This window comes from Galeopterus variegatus, unplaced genomic scaffold (assembly GCF_000696425.1).
Source record: "Galeopterus variegatus unplaced genomic scaffold, G_variegatus-3.0.2 Scaffold1119, whole genome shotgun sequence".
Classification (NCBI taxonomy): Eukaryota; Metazoa; Chordata; class Mammalia; order Dermoptera; family Cynocephalidae; genus Galeopterus; species Galeopterus variegatus.
The window spans coordinates 97,787-106,659 of record NW_007727230.1 but is presented as its reverse complement, the minus strand read 5'-3'; the positions used below and the strand labels follow the sequence as shown (position 1 = coordinate 106,659).

At 41.5% G+C, this 8,873-nt stretch overlaps 1 pseudogene; it reads right to left on the bottom strand.

Annotated features, from left to right (window-relative positions):
* Positions 1 to 7,001: 7,001 nt before the first annotated feature.
* LOC103592267 lies at positions 7,002 to 7,191 on the bottom strand (annotated as a pseudogene).
* Positions 7,192 to 8,873: the final 1,682 nt, after the last annotated feature.

Sequence of the window (8,873 nt, the reverse complement as noted above, 5' to 3'; positions counted from 1 at the left end):
AAGCCAAGTTACAGCTGGGAGTGAGTTTCAGGTCTTCACCCTTGCAACTTCTTTGGGTTCCACCAGAGGGAGCTCCATACTGCTTAGCGTCCTGAGGTGTGGGGTGCACAGGTGATGACTCAGAAAGTCTGCCTTCACTCATTTAGCAAATAAATATTGAGCATCTACCCTGTGCTTAGCAGTTTTAGGTGCCGTGGATACATAAACAAATAAGACATGGACCTTTCCCTGAAATCTAGAGCAGAGGCAGACAAGTAAACGAGTAAAGACAGTATCGTGCAGCAAGGGCTGTAATAAAGGTGTCACAAGGTGCTAAGGGAACTATGAACTCTGGCTCCAAGGTTCAGGGAAGCTTCAAGAAATGTGAGCTTAATTTTGAAAGACAAGTAAGGGTTCATCAGATGGACAAAGTAGACAGAACAGTACATACATACACGTATGTGGAGGTAAGTATGAGCATGCAATTAGTTTGGCATGGTGAAGAATAAGGCTTAAGGAGCCTGGAAAATGGGGGAAGAGGGACAGGATAGTTCGCAGAGGCCAGATCAGGAAAGGCTTTAATCCATGAAAAGAGAAGAGCCAGTTAATGTAAACATCCAACTCAATAAGATGAGAGATCCTAAAGTAAACTCTACAGGGGATTATACCCTAATCATAGGTATGCACAAAACTGTTTTTTTTTTTTTTAGGGAATTTGTATTTTAAAGGATCCTTAGGGACTATTTATACATTTCACAAGATCATCCTACTCTGGATTTTATAATCAGTGCCCAGTTTGGTCATTCACTTTTTCACTTCCTTCAGATTTGATCTATGCGACTTTTTATTTTTTTTAATTTTTATTTATTTATTTATTTATTTATTTATTTATTTATTTATTTATTTATTTATTTATTTTTTTAAAGATGACCGGTAAGGGGATCTTAACCCTTGTCTTGGTTTTGTCAGCACCACCCTCAGCCAGTGAGCAAACCGGCCATCCCTATATGGGATCCGAACCCGTGGCCTTGGTGTTATCAGCACCGCACTCTCCCGAGTGAGCCACAGGCCGGCCCTGATCTATGCGACTTTTAAATGTGTCCAAAATCAAGCCCATTCTCAAAAGCTTGAAGACTTGCCATTATTGAGGATCTCAGAAAAATATGATTCACGCTTCTAAGGCAATTCTAAGAGTTTCTCTGGGGCTGGTTGGTTAGCTCAGTGGGTTAGAGTGTGGTGCTGATAACACCAAGGTCCAGGGTTTGATATCTGTACTGGCCAGCAACAAAAATTAAAAAAACAAAAACAAAAACAAAATAGAAGAGTTGCTTTAGAAATGTTTGGAATAATGTTAGCATCATTAGAATAAGTGCTTGTATTCAAGGTAACAACTTGAAATAACAATTTTTTGCTGCCTTTCTTTAAAAGTCTGCTTTCCTCTTTGTTACTGTCAGTGTAGCTGAGCAGAGATTGACACTCAGAAGGCATAGAACACTGGAACAAACTAGAAGAAAAGAGCAATGTCGCTGAGACTTTTCCTTGATTCTTCCCCTTTCCAAATCTGGGGACTGGACCCCCCACTGAGCCAGACAGGAGGGCTTTCCCTCTTTCACTCTGATTCACTTGAGAAACTTAGATCCTGTTTGTCTGGATAAGCTGGCTGCCCTTTCCACCCAGAAATGCTTCTGAGCCAACGAGTCTAACCTGCTTGTTCCCTTGAAGGCATCAGGCCTCAGTGGGGAAGAGGGAAGGCAGCGAGGCTGAAATGCTTTAGCTAACTCAGCACCTTTGCTGCTTTTCAGCATTTGACAGCTCTGTGATGCCTGCAGCACCTGGAGGGTTTCTGCATAAGACTGAGTTTTAAGGATGATATGGGTTTCTAGTCTGTGAAGCATTTTAAAATAGAACAATAAACTCTCAGAATGTAAAGGCTGGCTCCTTAGAAGTCACCTCATTCAATGACATCACTTTATAAATACGGAAACTGAGGACCTGAGAGTTTAAAATAGCTTGACCCCACATCCACAGTCTGGGACAGTCTTGATTTATGCTTGCTTTTCTAGTGCAAATATCAATAATGTCACTTTCATTCTCAAAAGTGTCACAGTTTGGCTGATAAGTTTTATGGTCATCCACACCCTACCTTAAGAGAAAAGAAAGGATATGAATAGGTGGAGAGCAGTGAAGAAGGAATGTTAGAGGGGAGAAACAGCATGAAAAAATAACATAGATGTGAAGATAAGAAGGAATTTAGCATGTCAGATATCTTTTTCAGGAATACTGTTGCTAAATTACATTTCCTTCATGGGTTTTTGCTTCTGAATATAAAACAGGGAGTAATAAACATAAAATTTAAAATTTTTGGTTAATTTGGAGTTTCTATTAGTACTATGGTTAAATTCTGTTTGGCTGTTACAAATTACTATACATCATTCATATAAAAATACTAAAGAAACAAACAAGATTAGGGAAAAACTCAAAGTGGTAATGGCTGTTTGGTGAAAGAACAACCTGACTTTGGTTTTGTCAGGAAGAAAGGATTTTTAGTCAAAACTTATGCTTATTATCCTGAAAGTACTTACTTCTGCTAACCCAGGATCAGTTTCCTCACTTACAAATGTTTACAGAACACCTGCTTTGTGTCAAGTACTGTGTTTGATCAATGAGACAGGGCACTTCTTTTCAAGATGCTGGCAAACTTTTAATGACCATGTCCTCTTCAGTGAACTATCACACGTATTTTATGGGGATGTCGCATTTGTCTCATGGCTTGGAATTCTCTTCATGCCAGTGTACTTTCATTAAAATGTGAAGTCTTTAGTGCAGAGACTCCATCTTTCTTTTTTTCCAGTCAAGTGTTTATTCATATAACTAAGAAAAGTGTACAGCTCAGAAGTGTGCAGCCTGGTGCACCTTCACAAAGTCAACCCACCTGTGTAACAAGAACTGAGATCACAAAATAGCAGTTCAAGCACCCCGGAACCCACCCTTGTGTTCTCTTCTGGTCACGGTCCTCACCCCAGGGATAATCACTATCCTACCTTTCACCTTGATGATTAGTTTTGCCTGTTGTTCAGCTCAATATAAATAAAATCATATAGTGAATATTCAGAGTTTTAAAAACATGTGAATTCATTGCCAATATTTACAGAGTGGGGCATTTCACACAAAAATTCAGATTTTTTTGTTTCTTTAAAAAACTATGTGACAGGATTCTTGTGGTGATGGAAATGTTCTGTATCTTCAGTGAATTGATGTTAATATCCTGGTTGTGATACTGCATAGACTTTTGCAAGATGTTACCATTGGGAGAACTGGGTAAAGGGTGCAGGGGATCTGTGTGTATTATTTCTTACAGCTGCATATAAATCTGCAAGTATTTCAAAATAAAAAGGTTAATTAAAAATATACTAAAAAGTAAAAAAAAAATAAGATGTGACAGTGTTAGGTTTGCCTCTCTCATGGCAAGTGGCTGAGGCTGGGGAGTGGACGGGGACATGTTCTCTGTTGTTTGCCACCGTCCCTACTCACTTCTTCCTGTCTCACAGTTGGACAGTTCCACCCATTTGTCATCTGTCTACTCTCAGGTCTGGGTCAGTGCCAGATGCGGGGAGCTACAAGCTGTTCTCCCACTGTTTTCAGGTAGGTACTACTTCGGGGTTGGATTTCCTCCTTTTAGTGCTCCAGATTCTTCCAGATTTCAGCGTCGGCTTTGTCCATTCGACTTCATTTCCATTTTCTTTGGAGGGATTCTGGGAGAGGCTGATGGAGTTCTGCTAGCTGGATGCCATTTAAAATCAAAATTACCATCATGAAATCATTTTTAGTAACATTTTTCTCCTATTTTTTTATTTTTCTAATTCCTTAAATGTCTCTTCTTCCCACTGACTCCACCCCCTCCCAGTTGGCATCCCTTAGGGTCAAGCCTTTGCTACTGACACTTTGTGACCTTGAACAAGTTGCTTTATCTCTCTGGGTGTCACCATCACCATGTGTACAATAAACCAGTGTTCAGCAAACTCTAATGTAGGTCCAAATTTTTTCCTAATCCATTACGGATTGATATGTGGTTCAACTGTGCATGACTAGTACAAGACTCACCCCGTATGCCTCCCGCCATGCAATTTCAACACCACATTGTTCTGTACCCTGTCCAGTGAGCCCTATGATCATGGCTGGCCTTGGATATTGTGGCAATGTCAAATTACTTATAATAACTTTAAGTGCTTGCTCTTGGGTTTTGTATTTATCTCCTTGAGGACCAGTAACAGTTTCCAGGTAGTCTGCAGACCACACTTTGAGACACATTTTCCCAAATTTTTTCAGTGAACAGAAAATTCTGGAAAGATGAATAGGTAAGGTGTAAAAAAATTAAGTCCATGTTAGCATATTGAAAGCCCTAAGATGTACTGTAGCTAAATGCAAAGCAAAACAAAAATCTGTTCCATTTTGTTTAACCTAGCATTTCCCCTTGGTTACAGAATCTTTTTTTCATTCAATACCCACTAATACCTTGAAGAGTGGTGTTTGTCCAGATGCCTATTTAGGGGATGTTAGTTTAACATATCTCCAAGGTTTCTTGCAATTCTAAGAGTTTGACCCCTGATCCTGTGCTCTCCTCCTGTCCACCTTTGCCCCTTGGAACAGGCCACCCCTTCTTAGTGCTTGAGTTACAGATTCCATACTTCTGCTTGTGATGTCATCTCAAATCTAATGTGTCCACAATCCCTTTCTCTCCCCTGAGATGATTGCTGCAAAAGAAGTGAAGAATGAGAGGTGGAGTTACAGTAAATCAAGACTCTGGACAGAAAGGTGCTGAGGCTGAGGCCAGGGAAAACAGAGTTGCTGATGAGGATTACAAGTCAGGTCTTGCCATGAGCTTCTTTAGTAAGCTTCCATTGCTGTTATTTTGTAAGCTAATTGCAAGTTCAGCTTTCCTCCAAAAGCTTATGTCTGTTTTCAAAGATAAGTGCCCTGTGTCAGTGGTGTTTATGTAGCAAAATATGTAATGGTGCTGGAAAAGGTGAAGCTTTTTACCACCGTGCCTGTTACAGTACAGCTCTTGTGGAGACTCCGTCTTTTAATTAACCACCAGACTCTCCTCCGCCCCTCTGTTCTGAATCAGTGAGTGCTTCATGCAACCACTTTTGCTTACCTGTGCTGAAATCCTTAGATGTGTGTAAAAAACCCTTAATTATGCCTATTACTTTTAGAAAAAAAGTAAAACCTGTTTAGCATCACTGACAAGTTTCTGTTGCCTTTCTCTCTCTTATTTAAAATTTACACTACTTATTGGAATTTCCCTGACATTATTAGAATTGAACCCAATACCCTTGGAATACAATGGAGACAAAAGAATCTCACTTTTTTTTTTTCCTTTTTGTCTTTTTTCATGACCGGCAACGGGATCGCAACCCTCTGTGTCGCGCCCGCACCGCGCTCAACCAGTGAGCGGACTGGTCTCTATATGGGATCCGAACCCTCGGCGGGAGCACCGCCGCGCTCCCAAGCGCCGAACTCTACCGAGTGCACCACCGGGCTGGCCCAGAATCTCACTTTTGATAGCTCCTTTCCTGCTGTTCTGCTTTTCTCCTCTTAAGCTTGTTTGGTGGAGGAAGGATCATGGAGAATGGAATTAAAGCCCAGCTATACAACTTCCGAGCTATGTGATCTTGGGCAAGTTACGAAACGTCCTAGTCTCATTTTTCTCCTCTGTAAGATGGGGATATTAATAAGGTATGTTCTAAGGTTGTTGTGAGATGTAAAGATGTTAAAAGAAAGTTATTTTAAAAATGGTACTTAATTGCTCTTCCACGTTCCAGCATCGCACTTGGAGCTCCTACACAGGCCATACTGGTTCACCCCTAACTCCAGGCCTCGGCTTGGAGTGCCCTCTTCTTTTGTCAACTGGTCATCGTTTTCCAGGATGCTGTGTATGTTTAGTCTTTTCAAAGGTGGCTTCCCTAGTGCTCCCAGGCAGAGTTTGTCCTCTTCTTGTGCTATCACTTGTCCCCGGCACTTGTACTTTATTATTATACATCACCCTGTATTGTGACTAATTTTTTTTTAGGCTGAGAGCTCCTCAAGATCTTACCATTATTCACCCTTGAATTCCTGAGGACAGTGCCTGACACTTGATAGTTGCTCAAAACTATTAAAAAAAAAATAAATAACAGGAGGCAGAAGGAACAAAATGATGAGATTTTGGCATAATTCAAACTTCATTTTAGACAAAACTTCCAAGTGTTTTCCCACTGAACCCTTTCTCTTGGGAGAGATGCTAAGAAGAGGATGCCTAATGCTCATTTCATTTACTTTTCCTTCAAAAGTCTTCCAGAATGGCGGAGTTGGTAGGTGTGGGGAGGGAAGGAAGGCACAACTGGTTGAAGAGTGGCCCGTACATGCAACTGAGGATCGACTATAGGCGTGTTTGGTAGATCCTAATGAGGAAGCGAGACTGGGGTTGTAAAGAGAGTTACAGCTGGCTGTGGAGTTGACTTGTGAGTTAACAGGCCTGGTTTTGGATCTGACCATGTTACTAGCTAGGTAACCCTGGTTATGCTACTTGCTCTCCGAGTCTCAGAACTTGCTAATTTCTCCTCTCAGTCCTGTCAACAACTGTGTCAGAACTTCTCTCTCTTCAAGACTTCAGCTCCTCCATTTCCTTCCCTCATTCTAGAACAGGGACCTTTCTTCCCTGTAGCACAAATAAAGTAGAAAGAAATCCCTCACTAGGATAAAAACTCCCTCATTGGGAAGAAGAAAACTCTATAGACCACAGAGAAACACGCATATGCACACACATGCAGATGAAAACTCCTTTAACTTTCTTTTTTTTTTTTTAAATTATGAAGCTATTCTTTAATTTATTTATTTCTCAATATGACAGTTCAGGGAAAAATGTCTGCATTTGCAGGACTTCTGCCAGAGTTATGTATTTTAAAGTTAAAAAGTGCAAAGATTTGTTTTATCCTAGAATATTCATTGCTTCTGGATTGGTGTATCACAATATGGCACATTTTCTACAAGAAGGTCTTTCCTAGGGACCAATTCTCTTCTATTTTCTTAGGACGTCTTATTTTTATTACTTTTGAATTCTTCATTTGTCTTTATTCTGGCTGCTTCTAATGCTCTGGCATCATTTAAAAAAAATTGTTGTCTGGTCCTGTGCAGTGTTTTAAAGAGCTGTAAAACCTTGGCCTCCTGACCCATGCTGTTGTGGCCACTTCTCAGGTGGTCGAGTCGCCCCGCCTCTCGACCACTCCTTTAACTTTCTGTCCAACCTTTTCACCTGCAAAATTAGCCGTATCTGTGCCCATCATGGGGTTCCCCTTTATTTAGATTGACCATATAAATTATCTTCCAAACTGTAACAGTGCAGTGCGAAAGGGGAACTATTAATCATTATAGTGGTATAACAGGTATAAGCCAGGACTTTCCTGGGCAACCAGAACATTCTTTACCTCTTGTTAACGATGAAAGAGGTACACGTTCTCCTGTCTACTGGCTCATTCCTTTAAGCATTTTAACATGCTGAGGTCTTTTCGTTCTTAAAACCAACAAATAAACAAAAACAAAAAAACCTCTTTCTATTCATGTTTCCTTCCAGCTACCCTTTATAAGCTCTGGCCTTTGAAGAGTAAACTTCTTCCTCAGCTCCCAGTTACCCCTCGATTCTACTGCAAAATGGGCTCTGCCTTCATGACTTTTCTGGAGAAACTGCTTTCATTAAAGTCACCAGTTGGGGGATCTAGTGGACACTTTCAGTACTTATTTTACCTGGTTCTAGCAGCATTTGATATTTTGTATATTTGCTTGTTTTTTGAAACACCTCTCTTCCCCTGGCTTCTGTGACACCACACTCTCCTGTGAATTTTCTTCTCTCCTCTTTTTCTGGACACACTTATCCCGTCTCTTCAGGCGTCTCTTCTCCTTGTCCTTTAGGTACTGTTCAGGCTCTGAACCTGTGTCCTAGAACCTTGACCTTTCTCACTCTACTGTGGTCTTGGGACATCTCCTCTATTCTCATTCTTGCAATTACCTTCTAGAAAGGCTAAAGATCTCAAACTGGCATCTCCAGTTCAGAACTCTCTTCAGAGCCCATGTCCGTTTAACCCAAAGACAAAATTACAACAAATTTAGTTTAAAGATCTAATTGGTTTTTATTTGAGATTCTAGAATGAGCTGGGCAAGGGAGTTGGCTTTATAGGCAGAAAAGGGCTGAAGAAAGCAGAAAGAGGGAATAAAAAGTGGACGGATTGTTTCAAAGTTACTTTCCTTGTAGAGTTAAATAGAGGGGACTTCCTCATCAGGAAGGCTCAGGTAAACTTTGGCCCCTTTTGATTGATTGCTATGAATCTCCTCTTTAAAAACAAAACAAAACAAAAAACTGGCCAGTTTCAGAGTTCAGTTCACTTAAGTGGCACCTAGGAGGAGCCACTCCATTCTGGTTTGGTCTGGTCTGCTGGGGCCTAGTGTAGGAGGCTAGTCCAAAATAATGGCCTACTTAGGGCTGGCCCAGTGGCGCACTGCTACAGTGTGCCGCTTGAGAGTGCGGCGGCGCTCCCGCCAAGGGTTCGGATCCCACATACAGACCGGTTCCCACTCACTGGCTGAGCGAGGTGCGGGCGCAACACCGAGGGTTGCAATCCTGTTGCCAGTCCCGGTCTGGTACGGGCGTGACACTGAGGGTTGCGATCCGTTGCCGGACACGAAAAAAAGACAAAAAAAAAAACAAAAAAAAACTTTTGGGCCGGCCCGTGGCTCACTCAGTAGAGTGCGGTGCTGATAACACCAAGGCCATGGGTTCGGATCCCATATAGGGATGGCCGGTTCGCTCGCTGGGAGAGCGTGGTGCTAACAACACCAAGTCAAGGGTTAAGATCCCCTTACCT